Source organism: Triturus cristatus, chromosome 6 (genome assembly GCF_964204655.1).
Source record: "Triturus cristatus chromosome 6, aTriCri1.1, whole genome shotgun sequence".
In the NCBI taxonomy this organism is placed as follows: Eukaryota; Metazoa; Chordata; class Amphibia; order Caudata; family Salamandridae; genus Triturus; species Triturus cristatus.
Genome location: NC_140589.1, coordinates 1,037,481,396 through 1,037,499,993, shown reverse-complemented (window position 1 = coordinate 1,037,499,993; position 18,598 = coordinate 1,037,481,396). Strand labels below are relative to the sequence as shown.

The 18,598-nt window shown below is 42.0% G+C and overlaps 1 protein-coding gene across 6 annotated transcripts in view; it reads left to right on the top strand.

Annotated features, from left to right (window-relative positions):
• Positions 1 to 18,598, top strand: part of LAMA2 (laminin subunit alpha 2) — a 3,129,796-nt gene that overhangs the window by 2,087,747 nt on the left and 1,023,451 nt on the right. The window lies entirely within an intron of this gene.

Here is an 18,598-nt window from a genome sequence, read left to right as displayed (position 1 = left end):
ATGCGCTGGGTCAGGCGAGACCTAACAATAACTTATGATTGGCAAGATGAGCGGCACTTTTGCCCAGTGGTAGTGAGAGAATCTGAGGAGGCGGTCATGGAGTGTGGGACGCCAAAAAGGATTGTTGCACCGGGCGCCATCAGCGCTAAAGCCGGCCCTGGATACAGCAGTGCTGGTGGCAGCATCTTCCTCCTCTTTCATCAGCCTGAAATAACTATTCAAGCAATAAAGGAGGTACATACCTACTTGTATTGTGCCAGCCATCCCTGAGATGGCGGTGCTCATCGGTGGTATAGTTTGGGCACTTTTGATGACATGCTCACTATGCAGAAATACAACTGGTCTATCAGTGACATAATATAGGCATCTTTAATGACATATTGGCATAATCGAAGCACATCTTTACATATTTGTTGGCATTCCTGGCAACATGCTGACTTTCACTGAATAAAAGTGGTCTATCTATGACGTATCCTGGGGATTCTCAGTGACATGCTGACTTCTCTGCATAGCACTTTGTCATCCTTGACATAATGAGCTGAATTAAACAAGCAAACCACTTTTTATTTGTGGTCTCTGGCGGAATAGCTCACCTACTGTAATTTTAGCATGTTCACAGACTCTGCATTTGGAATCCATCAACGACAATTGTGAAGGTGTTGCTGTGCAAAATCAAGGAAAATTACATTATGTTTCAAAATGTTTTACCTGATAGAGTCACATTTCAAAGATCCTAAGAGTGAGTGACAATACATACATTCATATTACAAAATCACCAACCCACACAAAAGATTCTCCCATTGGTGCCCACCATTCAGTAGGCACAACTCATAGTGTAGTTCATACTTAATCAATGAGCATATGGACCCAATATCACTTCACAGAGTGTTATGCTTTTTTATTTTTTTTACTGAACACAACTGATGCTTCCTTCGATCATACTAGATACCACTTAGAGGTACAACACAACATAAAAGTCCATATCAATGACAACTAGGCATTCTTAAAACAACAAGCATAGCAAAACATGACAGTGCACACAAGCTACAAGCAAATCACCCTTCATATTCCCACTGACCAAATGCCCTGCAGAATGTGTTGCAAGTCACTAATTGTCAAAGGTAGGAGCAGCCAGTGCAGCTAAGAATGGTGGGCCGGGTGGGGGGAGGCAGACTCGAAAGACAGCGACAAGGGAAAATTAAAGAAATAATTTGCCCTCGTCATCTGATGAGTACCCCCCCCCCCCCCACACAACCTTGTCCCCCGCCCTACAGCTCTTACCTGCAAGGGCCGCTCCTGGTCAAAGGTCACTTAAACTCAAAATGGCACTCTTCAATATAATTCAAATAGTAAAAACATAACATTACAAATGGGTTACAAACATGGATTAGGTAAACACCCTCGCACCACAGGTAACAGACTTCAGAGTATCTTGAAACCAACCCAGTGTCTAAGGTAATTGCAGGGGAATGGTTCATTCTACAACAATTACACAACATATCCTAATTTACACACTGGCTTTCCATGCACACATTTTGCACAAGGTTTTCAAACTGCAAATTGCTGCACCTCAATAATCTGCAAAGTGCTGCACCACGGTATCAGTAACAAAACAGAAAATATTCCACAAACCAGCACTCTTGGAGCACCAAACACACACATGCATACGCACAGGCGTACACACACACTCTCAAACAGCACCATTTTACAATTGAGACCCCACCTAGGACAATGGAATATGGCTAGTACCACATAATGTAATATGGTGACACCAGTGCTAGCTTTAGGACAGTGCACTCGATGCCACAACACCGGGTGCCAAGCTCAGGGAGGGACTGGATTATGAATCTTCTTTTGGTGTTAAATGCACCTGGAATTTTCAGGGGATGATAAAAATGTTAAGATAGTCTGGTGATTAACCTGCTTGTTGGAGAGATCTCAGTTGTATGTAGTCACAGTTTTGACTAATAATAAAGTAGCACAGTGGGACAATGCACCTCCTGCAACTTATAACATACAGATCACAGAATTGTATTTTATCTAGATAGCTCGGTGGGTTACTGCTTTTGTGACAGAGATCCTTTTGTTACTTGCAGTTCATAAGTTAATGTAGTACAGTCAGCTATGATCAAGGATCAAATACCAACATGAAAAATACAAAGCATGGGTTTTGAACAATATTATTTTTGACTATATCTTTCATTATTCCATGGTTGCTAAAAAGGGTTGCTTTGGAAAGTAGTACATTCTTATTCCACTGTGTTACTTTTTAAATCCAGAGTCTGACTTTCTCCAGGCCAAGCACTCGTAAAATGTAATGCCTAAAAGTATGGATGACATGTGACTCCTTTACATCATGGTCCTCATTGTCTTATGTAACATGTCATTTACATTGATGTACACACTTCTGGTCTGCACTTCAAAGGGTGGGACAGAGACATTCCTGCAGGTGGGTACAGCCAGTGATTACACTCGCCTGGAGGGGGGTGACCAGTGTGGCCATAGGCCACCTTTTCCCTCTTTTCTGAAGGTGCCCTCAGTTGGTGCACTGACTGTGCATCACCTATTTGTGGCACACAGTCAGTACACTTCCTGACAACCTCTTTGCCTCTGTGCCCCATGCACATGAGGAACTGCCCCGTAAGGATCTTGCTGCACTATATGTGGGCCAGAGCAATCTGTTTCACAGAAGGGGCAATGCAGGCATCTGCAGTCCCTTCTATAATAACAAAGGACTTGGTGGTGCATAAAGTGTGCGCACATGCCTCGATGCCCCCAGGGCACTTTATGGAAGGCAACCCGAGGTACTTTCATTCTTTGTGCTTTGCCCTTCAGTGTTTGCTACCCATCTTGGTTCACCCTCAAAATCTTCTCTATCGCAGTATACTTATTCTGTACATACCTTCCGATCTTTAAAATAACTTGGTTTAATTTTTGTTCCATTGAGGCATTGCAGTTGTTAGCGCCCAAAATTTGGTAGGGCAATTTGATGACCAGTGCAAACCCAAAGCTCTTACAACAAATGCCTCCTACTTTATGCATTCCTCCATCTTCAGGCCAATGGATCTTGGCCGCTGTGGCAAAATGGAGCTGTAATAAATGTCATTTCAAATATAATCATCAACTTTCAGAAACGTAATGTGCAGTCAATGATGGGAGGTTTGGATAAGGATTAAAGTGTTATTTCTCTTTAACAGATTAGTATTGTTTTTGTCGTTTGTTCTCAGATTAGTCAATTTACAGAAATATCTAGAACACGTTTCAGTAGAATCCTCATAATATAGACAGCTTGTTCCATAAAGGAAATTTTCCCTATCTTAGTCTAAGAGTCCTAACCTAAATAAGTACCCATAAAGAGTTCTCTTGGAAAAAGAGCAAAATTCGGGAAAATGTAGTTCGCTAATGAATGAACTCCCTATAAAGAGTAGTTCAAGAAATTCAGCCATTTTCCCCTACAAGTTGCAGTAGCAACTTTTTAAATACAGCAATAGCTATGATCGACTGAAGGAGAAAGTCTCCCTGCAAAAAGAACAGGATAATAGGAAATCACTGTCAGCAGTAGCACACAGAAAGCTCCGCAAGAATAAGGGAAAATAATGCATAAAGGACGGAGGGTAAGGTGGCATGGAAAAGGGAAAATGGCATTAATCTCTCTAACAAGGACGTATAAATGAAAACATAAAACATTTGCAACATTCAGCACGGTTCGTCCAATGGAAACAGGACTTCCAATGATCATTCGTCTCTCCTCCCTTTTGCCACGGTAAACATTGACGCCGTTAAGCAGTTATCTAAAAGTTTCAAATATGTCTTGCACTAGATACATGAGGGAAGGTTCTTAGGCCTATTCTGTTAACTGTTGTCAGCAGCCGCGGTCGGTAGTAGGAGTTCCTGCAGGGCGGTGACGTGGGGAGGGGGAGGGGCAGGGTGGGGGGTAGTAAACTATGGATTACGGAGGTTTACAGGTAAGTAAACATATAAATTAATAAAACGAATTTCGTTGCGTGCACTGCATCGCATTTGGGGATGCAGTGCACGCAACGAAATTCGTTTTATTAATTTATATGTTTACTTACCTGTAAACCTCCGTAATCCATAGTTTACTACCCCCCACCCTGCCCCTCCCCACGTCACCGCCCTGCAGGAACTCCTACTACTGACCGCGGCTGGTTGTCAGTATACTATTATGCGAAGCAAGGGCCAGTCTAAAGCAATGAAACATTTCTATTAGTAAGTCTTGATGACGCCGTGCAAACCAATCTCTTCAGAAAGTTCAACATTGCTAATACTCTATTCATTATAAAATATAGCAGAATACATTGTTTAGTGAAATGAGGAAATCGTATGGTGTGAGGAAGCAAAGAAACACATTTCTCACAGAGCAGCACATTTTAAAGTGATGAACAATTCTACCATTAGAGGATTAGATCAGCAGCTTCTAAGAGGCATTTTTTTTAATGTCAAGCAGAAGCCGACACAATATTTTTCAGGCCTAGTCGTAGAAGCACATTAGGTGTGAGAACCTACTACTTATTTAAGCTGCACGTTTATTTTTTGCATCTTCAAGAAAGCATATTTTCCTATGGTTAAAGCTATATTTTAACCCTTTCGATGCGCATGACGGAGCGGTTCCGTCATGCGCATCGGTCGTGCTGTGCGGATGACGGAACCGCTCCATCACGGCCCCGCCCGCAGAACGAACCTACAGCATGGCGCGGTAATCTGCGCCACGCTGAAGGGGTTAAAGAAGCATTTCTGTGTTTTCTCTTTTTCTTCTACGGACAAGACAAATGCATTTTCTAACGATAGGCACATTTTCGTCATCGTTAAACAAGCCAACTTTTATGAACATGTTTGACTTTAACACAGTCACCATATGAAGCCTGACACAAACAGTGAATGCAAAATGTACTTTCACTCATTGTTGAGGGATACCAAATGCATATTTTGTAAACAGAAGTACAGTGAGTACTGTTTGTGTAGAGCACCCACATGCTGTTGGATACACAGCACCAAAAGTCTGATCAGCAGCATGATTCTTTATACTCATCCACAATTAGAAAGCCCTAATCATTTCTATTGAAGAAAACTGGACAGTTTCAACTACGTACTTTGCATTTGATAAGCCAGAGCATTCGCCCTTTCTCAAAGCACAAATATGCATTGCAATTTTCAACCGTCATTGCAGATCTCAATGAACACATTAAAGACCCTTGTAAGGTTCAAGAAGGGTGGGCAGCAAAGGTGCATTTCTTCTTCCTTGCAAGTAACAATGTTATGTTGAAATATTTTACAAGTGATCCTATGGTTGCAAAACATGAAATGGTTACCTTCTGCCAAGTGGAGGTGGTAACCATTCACAAAGATTAAGCTCTCGAACTTGCTGGAACTTTTCGCGGTTGGACCTATATCAAGGCGACCAGGGAGACTCACCAGAAAAGAAATATGTAGACGGGTAGGACTGATTGGTCATTCTACCTTTGGGATTATTTTTGCCCCACTATATGTTGAGATTGATTTACTATAATACTTGGATTATTAGGATTTTAAAAGGAAACAGATTGACAATATTTCCTGTATAAAGATTGTACAAAAAGCCCTGACGAAGTTCCGTAGGAACGAAACGCGTTGGCTGTGCCTTATTTTAAAGATTGAAAAAGAATAAAAGATTTATCTTCACAAGACTGGAAACTTCTTGAACTGTGTCACATGGTGCACCGTCCTTGCCCCTTAACAGCTTGGTATCTGTTTCTACAGTGGAGCATAAGTGTGGCATGCTCCGGACGTTTTGTGCACAAACTAAGGACTTACAAAGTGACTTTGAAATCGATGTGCTTAACCATGGTCAGCTACACTTTTCTTTCCTTTTGATCATAGCCAGAGCAGCCCAGACAGACTTTGTCCTTCTATTCATAATGTGCCACCTTTTATGAAATGTTGTACCTTTAAGAAACGTGGTTTGCAATGGAAGCACATTCGCTTATGTAGGCCCCTTTCCCGGCATCCGGTGATGTGCACAATGAGATGCACAGCATATCCCCCTATCTTTTGATTTTAATGAGGCTGGCAATGTGTGCATCACTCTACACAGACCTTTTGCACTGTGAAGGATTAGTGAATATTTCATTGTTGCACAGTGCTATCTGATGTATCCATTACAAACAATCTGATGGCTATTCTTCATGGAGGTATATTCTGATTGTACCAAGAATATCAATCAAATGTCTGTATTTGATGGAGACAGATTTGCCTTCTTATGACCAATTACCTGTCTCAATTTTCTGAGCTGCCTTGTTTGCTCATGAAGGTATTTTTGATTCCTCTAGTCCTTCTAGCCAATCTCTGTCCTTTTAGTAAGGGGTCCTCTGTGTTGCAGCAGCCTCTTGATAAAGACAAGCTGGTTTGCATTGCTTCCAATTACATCCAGCTACCATTATCAGCACTTGAATGCTGTCTCCCTTATTTATGAAGATGGATGCTGATAGTGCCCGAAGGCACGAGTGCAGATGGAGATCAAAGACTTAATGTAAAGCCCCTACTCTAAGCACTGCCCCGATTTTAAGTATACATTAGAGCTATATTGGTGGCCCTGTCCCTATCATCTAGTTTAATTACATATTGAGCACCGAGATCTCTGTAAAACTAGTTTGGGATCTGTCTGCTAGACACAACCAAGTGGCAACAGGTTTGTTTTATCTTTGTTAGCGACTGATACAGTTGTGCTTCTTGTTCATCTGTGGTTACTGTTGACATTGTAATGCATTGCAGCTTCTGTTCGTGGATAGACAATGTAAACAGCCCCTGGTTTAACCCTGTGATTTGTCTATATCAGTGTATATTTTTCTGGTTTGCTTTGTACTTCTGTTGGCAACTAATGTTATTGTTCGAAATTGGCTCAGAGTTAAATGCAACTCAGCATTCTAGCCATAAAATATCCATAAACAGAGTCCCAAATTTCGAAAGACAGAATATTGTTACAACAATATCAAGGGAAAAAATATCGAAAGGTACATCTCTATACCTACTGCCACATATACATACCTTAGTGATATATATTACTTACTGGCGGTCACCAGTAGGTAGTTATAGTAAGTACCTAGTTCCCATAGGAAAAGCATTTTTTGACTTGCTTATAACTTTGGCGTAGTTTGACCAATCTTCATGAAATTTTCCCAAAAACGTGTCATGTTCTTGGAATGTCGATGATGTCATGAGTGATGTAATTCGACATGTCATCAGTGATGTCACTGACCATGTAATGAGTGATGTAATATGTGAGGTCAAAAGCAGTGCATTTCGGAGTTACAGATAGCTCAGCTAACTATAACTGCTGAATTTCTCTTGTTTTGTACAAGTGAAACCTGAGCCTAACTATAATGTCTCTGTAACCTTTTGTTTTTTTCAGTGAAAATATACATATATATGTATATATATTCACTGAAAAAACCATAGGTTTCAGGCACGTTATAGTTAGGAATTAGCATTTAAAAAACCTTAGAAATTCACTGAAAAAACCATAGGTTTCAGGGGCGTTATAGTTAGCTGGACTTTTCACTCGTACAAAACCATTGAAATTCCCCCGTTATAGTTAGTTCAGCTAACTATAACTCGCGCGCCCGCAATGCACTGCTGATGACGTCACATATTACATCACTCATGACATGGTCAGTGACATCACTCATGACATCACTGATGACATCTCAAATGACATCACTGATGACATCATCCAGTGCATGTGTGTTTTTCTGAAAATTACATATGTTTTATATATGTATATCTCAAGGTCGATGGAAGAATAAATGGGTATATAAGTGTCTAAATGGATGATTTGTTTTTGAAAAATTGATTGTATAACTGACTGATTAAGTGTATCTTAGTGAATACATGGCTTAGTGAGTAATGTTTAAATGTGTAAATATCTGTATCAGTCTCTCACTTTGTGTATAAGTGGCTGCATGGGTTGGTGAGTAGCTACATGAGTGTCTATATAGGTTATTAGTTGGTTTTTTGAGTATCAGTATGAGTGTCTGAGTGTCTGTATGGTTCGGTGGGGGTTATTACGTAGTGCATAGGTGCATGAATGAGTGACTCACTGTTTGTATGTGTTGAAGACAGCATGTGTGCAGGACTGTATGGTTGGATGAGTGTGTGCATGGGTGTGTTAGTGAGTGAATGACTGTCTCAATAGTGTCTTTATGAGTAACTACATATGTTTTAAACTAGTATATGTGACTATTGGTGTATATAAGTGAGTATATGTGAGAGTGAGAGATTGAAAGAGTTCCTGTATGAATAAGTATGTGTTTCTATAAGTGATTGTTTAAAAGACTAAGTATGTGTAAGTTTCTGTAGAAGTAAGTGTGGTGGTGTGTGTATAACTGTATATGCAAGTAAATGGATGTTTGATTCTTTATTAGCATGAGTGACTATGTGTGTGAGTAAATCTATGGATGAGTGGCGTTGTGTAACAGGATGTATAGGTGTGTGAGTACATATGATGAGTGAGTACATGTATGAGTGACTGTATAGGACTGTTGGTGAATGAGTGGATGTGTATGTGGATCTTAGAATTACTGAATAGGTTGTTGTAACTGGTATTGGTATGTCCATTGTTTTGAACATTGTAGTTTCTATTTTTGAATGTGTGTATCAAAGGTTATATTAGGGGAAGAGGCGGTCTGCCACTCTATCACAAGGATGATGTCATCAGTGATGTCATTAGTGATGTCATTTGAGATGTCATGAGTGATGTCACTGACCATGTCATGAGTGATGTAATATGTGACGTCATCAGCAGTGCATTGCGGGCACGTGAGTTATAGTTAGCTGAACTAACTATAATGGGGGAATTTCAATGGTTTTGTACGAGTGAAAAGTCCAGCTAACTATAACGCCCCTGAAACCTATGGTTTTTTCAGTGAATTTCTAAGGTTTGTTAAATGCTAATTCCTAACTATAACGTGCCTGAAACCTATGTTTTTTTTCAGTGAATTTCAAAGGTTTTTTAAATGCTAATTTCTAACTATGCCTACAGAGATAGGACATGTGAAGAAAGAAGAAAAAGCGCACACAAAAAAAAAAAGAAATGCAGAAAGAAGCAACAGAAGTCCTCAAAGACGAAGAAAAGTGCAGGAAGAAGGATAACGTGCAGAAAGAACAAACAGAAGAGCAGAAAGAAGCCTTGTTGCAAAATCATCCTGTACCCTCAACTTTTTCAGACGGATACTGGTGGTAACTGAGTCTGACTAACCAGTCCTAGAGCCAGTGCTATATTAAAAGACACTCAGAATACAGTGAAAACACCTACATACACTAGGGAACACTATGCGTTGGGGTCCCCCTGTGATCAGCATAACCTCCTCTGTAAGCCCCTAGTATATAATAGGGCAGGGGATTAAAACTACCTCTTAAAACGCACCACAGGGCGTGTTTGCACATGTCACCTCAGGCCCCGTCCCCTCCCTTCACCACTGTGTAAACGTGCCCTGTGGCCGTTCTAAGTTGAGAGATTAAGTCCCCTTGAATCCTAAGGGTCCCTAGGGTCAAACTAGCCCACTAGGTACCTCCAGTAGAGGTGTAAAAAGGGGCGTGGCCTCAGAACACCTGTCTGCAACGCAGCTCCCTGGCGCACACTGGAGATACCTGTTGGGCTAGTTGGCCCTCAGGGACCCTCAGAATTGAAGGGGAATTAATTCCCCAACTTACAACTGGCCAGGGGGCACGTTTGCAGAGTGCTGCAAGGAGGGGGCGTGGCCTCCAGCGCGATGCCGGTCGTTTATTTATTTTATTTTTTTAAGAAGGAGGGCTGTGTGGCACCCCTTCTTTTTCTAATTTACTGGCCCTGGGGACCCCATCCCCCAGGGCCTGCACCCTATTTTTTTTCATTGAAAAAAATTAATTTGGCCCTCCCAAGGCCTTAATCGGCCCTGGGGACCCCAACCCCCGGGTCATGGCCTTTTTTTAATTTAAATTCTTTAGGAGGGGGCTGCGTTGCCCCCCTCCTCAGGCCACTTATGGCTCCAGGGACCCCATCCCCCGGGGCCGGCCTTTGTTTTTTATTATTCTAAAAATATATATATTTATAGAAACACCTAGGACATGCTGGACAAACCGTATGTACCTATCACCATGACGATTTGCGTGATATTCATTAAAAGGCGACTATGCATAGAATGAATCCACATGGAATGTATTTACACCGCTAGTGAAGCCCTGACGTGTCTGACGCCCTACCGTGCCTAATCCCGGCGCCCCCGCCGGTGGGTACTCTCCAAGTAGACACCCTTGTCGTTTATTTATACAAACATGGGTAGCTATTGACGGGCACATTTAATATACACGCACACCAAGCCATTCAAAGGGGATTCGACAAAAATTCGACCAAACTATGCAAGAAACCCCCCTCACGGTTAATAGAAAACACATCCACCGCCGGATGTGTAATACTTTATATTTTACTCTCTGGAAAGGAGACAAACCTCACTTGAGAGTCACAGCGTGCTCCTGGCTGAGCCCAATGCTGTGTTACACCCACCAGTGCCCGCCGATTGCCTCACACCTCTGTGTTGTATTCCACCAGCTAGTGCATATGCTATGACACTCTCTAGCCCATGTGCACTGTAACACCACCCCGTGAATATGTCATGCCACACTTGCCTTCGCACGGGTTATATTGCCCCATCTAACATGCCTTCCTCGATGTGTATGTTATAACGTACAGCGCTATGCCATAAATATTAGAATCTGGGATCCATATCTTTGTCACAGTGCATATGCAACGTTACACTCCCCAGCACATATTTTATATTACAACTTTAGAGACTAGTTATGTTACACAACACTGCCCTGTGCATATTACACTCCAAGGCGCATATCGCATAGCACGCGCTAGTGCCTGTGCTATCTCGCGCTCTCCAATGAATCTGTCATTGCGCACAATGTATTGCATATTATATTTTACGCCCCGGTTCATCTTATATCACACTTTTTGGTGCATAGTTTATACCATATACTGCATCTAGTTTTCATTTTCAAGCGTGCTCTCAGGACTATGTTCTATATAACACTGCGTCCACCTACCCTTTTCACGGGCATTACATTTTGCGATGGGGGTGGAGGGTCAGGTGGTGTTTCTGCCAAGTGAGCCCGGAGTCACAGTTACAAACGTCCTCTTCTTCCTGAATAAAAGTGAGATTATGCTGCATACTTGTTCATATTTTAAGTAGTTCGCACAGACACACATTTTAAAAACAATAAAGTTCCCAATACCCACCTTCTCTGAACAGTTAGCTTGCTGCCCCATCCACCTCCTCCCTATCCTCTGTTGTCTGAATCCATGGACTAGCCTCCTCCCTCCTGCCATGCATGGTCTGATGTGCTGCCACTGCCCTCCATTTAGCATGATGTACCAGTCCACTCCTCCTGCCCTCCATTGCCCAATTCTATGGCCTATCATTGACCTCCTGCTTAGCCTCTGTGCTTAGCTTGCTGCCCCTATTCTCCTTCCCCCTGCCTTCCGATGTCTTTGTGCATGCCCCTGCTCCATCCTTTTTGCCCACTATGTTCCATGGACCTGCCACTCCTATCTACTCTGAGTGTTCTGTTGAGCTGCCACTCCCCTCCCACCTGCCTAGCATTGTCAGATGACTGTAACCTGTCTCTGCCACCTCCACCCTGCCTGTCCACATGCCATGCCCCTATCCCCTTCCTCCTGTCCTCCATGGTCCATTTTACTGCCACACCCTTCTGCGCTCCCTGATCTGTTGTGCTGCAACTGCTCCTCCTGCCTGCCCCGAGCGGTCTGTTGTGAGGCCCCTTCCCCTGAACTCTCTTGTCTGTGCCCAGGTCCTGACCCTCCCTTCTATCCTCCATGGTCCTTTGTGCATGCCCCTGCACCCTCCTTCTTGCCCATCATAGCCATTGTGCTGCCACTAACCCTCCCGCTTGCCATGCATGGTCTTCTGTGCTGCCATGGCCCCTCCCACCTTCCCTGTGTGGTCAGCTAGCTGCCCCTGACCCCCTCCCACCTTCCCTCTATGGTCTGTGTGTATGCCACCATAGTCTCATTGTTGCTCTCCATGGTGTGTCTTGTTTCTAGTGCCCATCCTGCCTGACCTCCATGGTCATCTTGCTGCTCCTCTCCTGCCACCTTGCCCCCAGCCCTCTGTTTCCATGTGCAGACCCCCATTCCCTCCCTCCTGGCTTGTCTGTTCCATTGTAATGCCCCTGATCCGTCCCTCCTGCCCTTTATGATCTGTTATGCTGCAGCTTTCTCTCCTGTCTGTCCATTATGGTCAGCTAGCTACCATTGCCTCTTTCCCATCTTTTCTCTGTTGTCCATGTGCATGGTCCTGTCCCCTCCCTATTGCTTGCTATGGATTGTTGTGCTGCACTCCCGTCCCGCATGCGCTGTGTGGTGTATTGTGCTGCTGCAAACCCTGATGCCTGCCCTGTAGGGTCAGTTTGGTGCACCTCTCCATGACCCTCCTGTCCTCTGTTATCCGAGTCCATGTCCCTACCCCAATTCCTCCTGCCTACCATGATTCAATGTACCATACTTGCGAACATTTTGAACTTGGTAAGAGGGAGATTTTGAAAAAAACTGGGGTATTGATTTTCCCCTTTGAGTTACATTGAAAAAGAGGAGATTGTAGACAGGAGACAGATCAAATAAAGCCCATTTGAGCTTAAAAATATTGGACGTTTCCTGGCCGGAAAGGGTCTGTTGGCATGTATGGTTGTACTACCACTGCCTCTTCCTTCTGCCCACAATGGTCTATTATATTGCCACAGCTTCTCTTGCCAGTCCTGTATTGTTGGTTTGTTGCCCCTGCCCCCCTTTCCACTGCCCTCCATAGTCTGTTGTGCTGCCACTGCCCTTCCTGCCTGCCCAGTGTGGTCAAATTGTTGCTTCTGCACTCTCCTACCTGCCTTCAATTTTCAGAGTCCGTGCCCCTGGCCTCTGCCTCTCAACAGTATCCCAATAAACAACTAGATTGCTAACATTCTATATTTATTACAAAAATGTGGAACGCCTGACGTCATCTTGATGTAATCAAAACTGTAATACCTAGAGTATTTCCTTTAGAAATTACATATATGAGAGGGTCTTTTTTGCTTCAAAATTATGGTTAGTGCTCTAAAAAACTAAAATGAGGACATATTTTCTGAGTTTTCAAATAGTGACAAAGAACTTTTAAATTATTTGTAATCTTTATGTTTTTTTATCCAGTTGACCACTTGATTAAATATTGCACCTTGGCGAGAGGATGTGGTGTTACTTCCAGAGCTGCAGACTTTGCAACTGGGGAACCAGGTTGGAGTTTCTGCTTCAGCTCAACATTCTGTGATTGTGGTCAAATCACTTAATCTCCCCATGTCTACAACCAAAATGAATTTGATCTTGTGTGATGTAACCAATGCTCATGTAAAGCATTCCAATACCTGACAAGTCTGCACTATATAAAACTGCATATACACCAAAAAAAAAGTGTTTTGCACACTTCTGTCATTGGGCTACATTTGGGCTACATCTGGGTGATATTTGTGCTGCATTTAGGCTCTTTTGTGTCTGGTGGCCATCTTGGGAGATTTATTTGTTATGAAGTTTCCTAATTTCCTCATTTACTGCAGTCTCCTCAGTAGGAAATGCTTTCAGTTTTTTACTTTTATTCCATCAAGAAGGTATTCAGATATGTCACACATTTGCCATAAATTCTGAATGTTAGCACTCTAGTTGCTCATTAGATCACTGTAGTAAAGCTACTGCTCACCACGGAAGTCTGCTGCTGGTATTAAAAGTGCATGTTTCAGTCTGCATATCAGAATTTTTTAATGAAATAGAAGAGGATTTCAGAAGTCGCTCAAAATGTGCCCTAATTTTTCGTTCTTCAGCACTAATCATAATTTCTATGGCAAAATGAACCCCCTCATTGTGTTCCTTTTTAAATTAAATGTTTTAAGTGTTACCAGTTTATTCCAATCAAGATGGCTTCAGGTATGCCATACGTTTGTCATAAGTAAGACAGTAAGCGCTCTAGTTGTTCTTAAGAACACTCTGGGACATTCTGTCATTAGGCTATACTTGGGCTACATCTGGGTGATATTTGGGCTCTTTTGTCTCTGGTGGCCATCTTGGGAGATTTATTTGTTATGAAGTTTCCTAATTTACTCATTTACTGCAGTCTCCTCAGTAGGAAATACTTTCAGTTTTTTACTTGGTTCCATCAAGAAGGCATTCAGAAGTGTCACACGTATGCCATAAATTCTGAATGTTAGCACTCTAGTTGCTCATTAGATCACTGTAGTAAAGCTACTGCTCACCAGGGAAGTCTGCTGCTGGTATTCAAAGTGCATGTTTCAGTCTGCATGTCAGAATTTTTTTATGACATAGAAGAGGATTTGAGAAGTCACTCAAAATGTGCCCTAATTTTTCTTTCTGCAGCACTAATCATACTTTCTATGGCAAAATGAACCCCCTCATTTTGTTCCTTTTTAAATTAAATGTTTTAAGAATTACCACTTTATTCCAACCAAGATGGGTTCAGGTGTGCCATACGTTTGTCATAAGTAGGACTGTTAGCGCTCTAGTTGTTCTTTAGAACACTCTGGGAAGCTGCAGTAGAACACAAAGGAATCAACTGACAGTCTCTGCACATGTTTTACTGAGAATGTCAGACTTCATTCTCACATGACTGAGAAAGATAATGTGAATTTACATAAACTATGCTCTCAGTTTGTTTATAGATCACCTTCCAAACCTCTGTGGGAAAAGCATGAGAAAATAGTTTTCTCTCAAACATGATTCATGATATCACAGCAGAAGGCTTTTTCACATGGTAAAATCACCTTAGAACACACCACAATTCCTAAAATGAGTATGGTACCATCAACAAATGATTTATAATGTAACTAAAGTCTTAAAACCTTCTATTAACTGCAATGATTTTTAATGAGGTGCTATCATGTATATTGGTCCCAAGATGGCTGCCAACACTTCTTGGATGAAGTGCTGACAGCCAATCAGATTTCACGATGAGATGTGTGGTTAGGCTCCGCCCAGATATATATGTGATTTTACTTTTGATTTTCTCATAAACTACTGAACGGATTTACACCATTTAAGCAAAAGGCACATGCCTGACCTGAGGACTACCTCTTTGCCAAATTTCAAGTAATTCTGTTCAGCCGTTCGGGCTGTACTTTCGACTAAAGGTCCTATGGGAAAATGCATGGGGAAAACGCGTTTTGGGACCCCCTTTTTTTCTAAGCCCCCGCTTGACGAATCACCCCGAGACTTTCAGAGTAGGAGCTGAGCGGAGCGCCCCATTAGTTTTGAAAATTTCACGAAGATAAGTCAACCGGCGCCAAAGTTATTCAAAATTGAATTTTCAGATTTCCTATGGGAACTCGGTCCTGACTATAACTATCTACTGGCGACCGCCAGTCGATAATATATAGACATATATATATATATATATATATATATATTACCTACTGGCGATAGCCAGTAGGTAGTTATAGTTAGGACCACGTTTCCATAGGAAAACCTCAACATTCTATTTTGAATAACTTTGGCGCCGGTCGACGAATCCTCGCAAATTTTTCAAAATAGGTGGGGCGCTACGCTCCGCTCCTACCCTGAAAGTCTCGGGGGGATCCGTCAAGCGGGGGCTGAGATAAAAGGGGGGTCCCAAAACGCGTTTTTCCCATGCATTTTTCCATAGGACCTTTAGAACGAGCTACAGCCCGAACGGCTGAACAGAATTACTCAAAATTTGGCAGAGAGGTAGTCCCTAGGTCAAGGAAGTGCCTTTTGTAGGTTTGGTGTAAATCTGTTCAGTAGATTCTGAGAAAATAGCCTTTAAATCAATATATATATCTGAGCCAGCTTACGGTATGCTTACCGTACGCTTACGGTAAGCGTACGGTGGCGTGCGCGAGCGCGATTCTGATTGGCTCTTAGATCTTAGTAAACATTCGAATCGGCCGAAACCAGGAAGCGGCGGCCGCCATTTTGTCTCTCGCACTGAGAGTGATTTTTAAAATATCAAGCCCAAAAACATGTAAAGGGGCTGTTTTGACAACTCCCTCCCACATAGTCATGTTGAGGGAGTCCCCAAACATCCCCCAAGTGCAAAAACGGTTTTATTTTTTTTTCGGCAATTTCGCGGGGTACGCTTACCGTACGCTTACCGTAAGCGTACGGTAAAAAAATAAAAATAAAAAAAACACTATCCACACTTACCCCACCCCCTGTGCTTTTGGTGGCCGAAGGCCACCAAATGTACAGGGCTTATGTTAAGGGCAAAAAACACTATCCACACTTACCCCACCCCCTGTGCTTTTGGTGGCCGAAGGCCACCAAATGTACAGGGCTTATTATAAGGGAAAAAAACTTAGCATTTAAAAAACCGTACTAATTCACTGAAAAAACCATAGGTTTCACACACGTTATAGTTAGGAATTAGCATTTAAAAAACCTTGCAAATTCACTGAAAAAACCATAGGTTTCACACATGTTATAGTTAGCGGAAATTTTACTGATAAAAAACCAGTGAAATTCCCCCGTTATAGTTAGCGCAGGCAACTATAACTCACGCGACTGCAATCTTCTGCTGATGACATATGTGTCTTTATGAAAAAAAAATATTTGTAATATATGTATAGCTAAAAATGTATGGAAGAAGACATGGGCAAATAAGTGTCTAAATACAGTATTAGCATCAGCAGAGGATTGCAGTCGCGTGAGTTATAGTTGCCTGCGCTAACTATAACGGGGGAATTTCACTGGTTTTTTATCAGTAAAATTTCCGCTAACTATAACATGTGTGAAACCTATGGTTTTTTCAGTGAATTTGCAAGGTTTTTTAAATGCTAATTCCTAACTATAACGTGTGTGAAACCTATGGTTTTTTCAGTGAATATATATATAGATAGATATATATATATATATAATATCAAAGTATGTAGCTGTGGCGTTAACAATAGTAAATCATGACCTTCATCTGTGCACATACCTTTTGGTAATTTGTCTCTCAATATTGCTGTGACGAGATTCTGGTCCATCAAGATTCGGGATTCAATATTCCCTTCTTCGTTCTGTACTTATTGCATGCTTTTTACAACACATAGAAGCAGTATTCCTATGAATGGTATTTTTGGACCAATCTCTCACTGCCCTGTGCACCTGTAGGTCATGGCTTTATGTGGCAGGCTGTCAAAACAACATAGTGCATACTGGCCATCATTGAGCCATTGTGGAGTGGGCCTGCTTTAGGCTATTTACAGGTGAGTTATTTAGACTTCTAACTAAGGTGGCCTTGTAGTAGGCACTCATAATAAAGTGAGAAACCGGACAGGTCTTTTGCTCTGGCCCTGCCCTTTTGTGATTTACTTTTTTAGGTCTGTACATTCCTCCTCCATCTTTCCCTCCAATCCAACAGAACCTGTCATCAAGCACAATAGCTTTTGTTCATTCTAGCTTAATTCAACCCCATGAATTTAGAACAATTCGAATGTTGTCAACTTTCCCCCACACAACATAGCATTGGCAACTCTTGGAGTCAAGTTGATTGGAATGTTATGACTCTTCAGGAATATGCCTTCTGAAATGTGACCAAAGGAGACAATGCTAAATACCTACCTCGTCCATCTTCCTCACTCCGGTCCTGACCTCATGAGCTAATCAGTTGATCCTGCACAGCATTCACCCCTATAAATAAAAAAACAAGAAACACACACACTTCCACCAGTATGGCCCCTACAAGAAGTGACCTCTATTCTGCCGTAAAGGAGGGGCCAGACATGTGTGCTCCCTGAAAGTACCAAGTGATGTCACCTCACAGCTAAGGAGGGAAGGGTAGGAATGTAGGACGGTGTCAAGGAAGACTATGACTTTGAGTAATGAAGATTACCGGTAAGTAACCAAGTCATTAACACCTACTGACCTGCATCCAAATTTTTTGCACACATATTGAAAACTACACCAAATGGAACTTTATGGTGTGGAGTGTAAGATGTATACACTTCCCATGTAGCACTGTGGGAACTTCCTAATTTATATTTATTTTTTAACAAATATCCATTCAACGAGAATGGTTGACATTGAGTCTATTTTAGGGGGATTTCATGTTTTATTTATAGTCTTCCTATTTATTTATTCTTTTATCCATGTGAATGATGTCACTTCATTTGGCGTCATGGGTTGCTGTGTTCATAAATATCATCACATACTGTTTAAACCTTGTTTATGCTAATTAGGATTCGCCAACGCTACCTATTTTTTCTGCAAAGGTCGGTGACCCTGACAAAGCATTGTGCTCAGGGCAGCTTTTTTGTGAATCTGGCCAATGGTGTCATAAGCAGTCACTGCAATTATGCAGTTTTACTCCTGCTGCATTTTTTGCATAGTAATGTTTTTACCACATTAGCTGCATAATGTATCACCCAACGCATAATTTGCATAGTTTAACAAAAAAAAGTGTTTCTAGCTCATTCAGAGCAAAAGTGACTAAAAAAGCGGTGACGAGAGTGGCGGACAGTTGTAGGGCCTTCGCAAACATTGACTAGTCGCCTTTCCGTAGGTTATCATTGCATT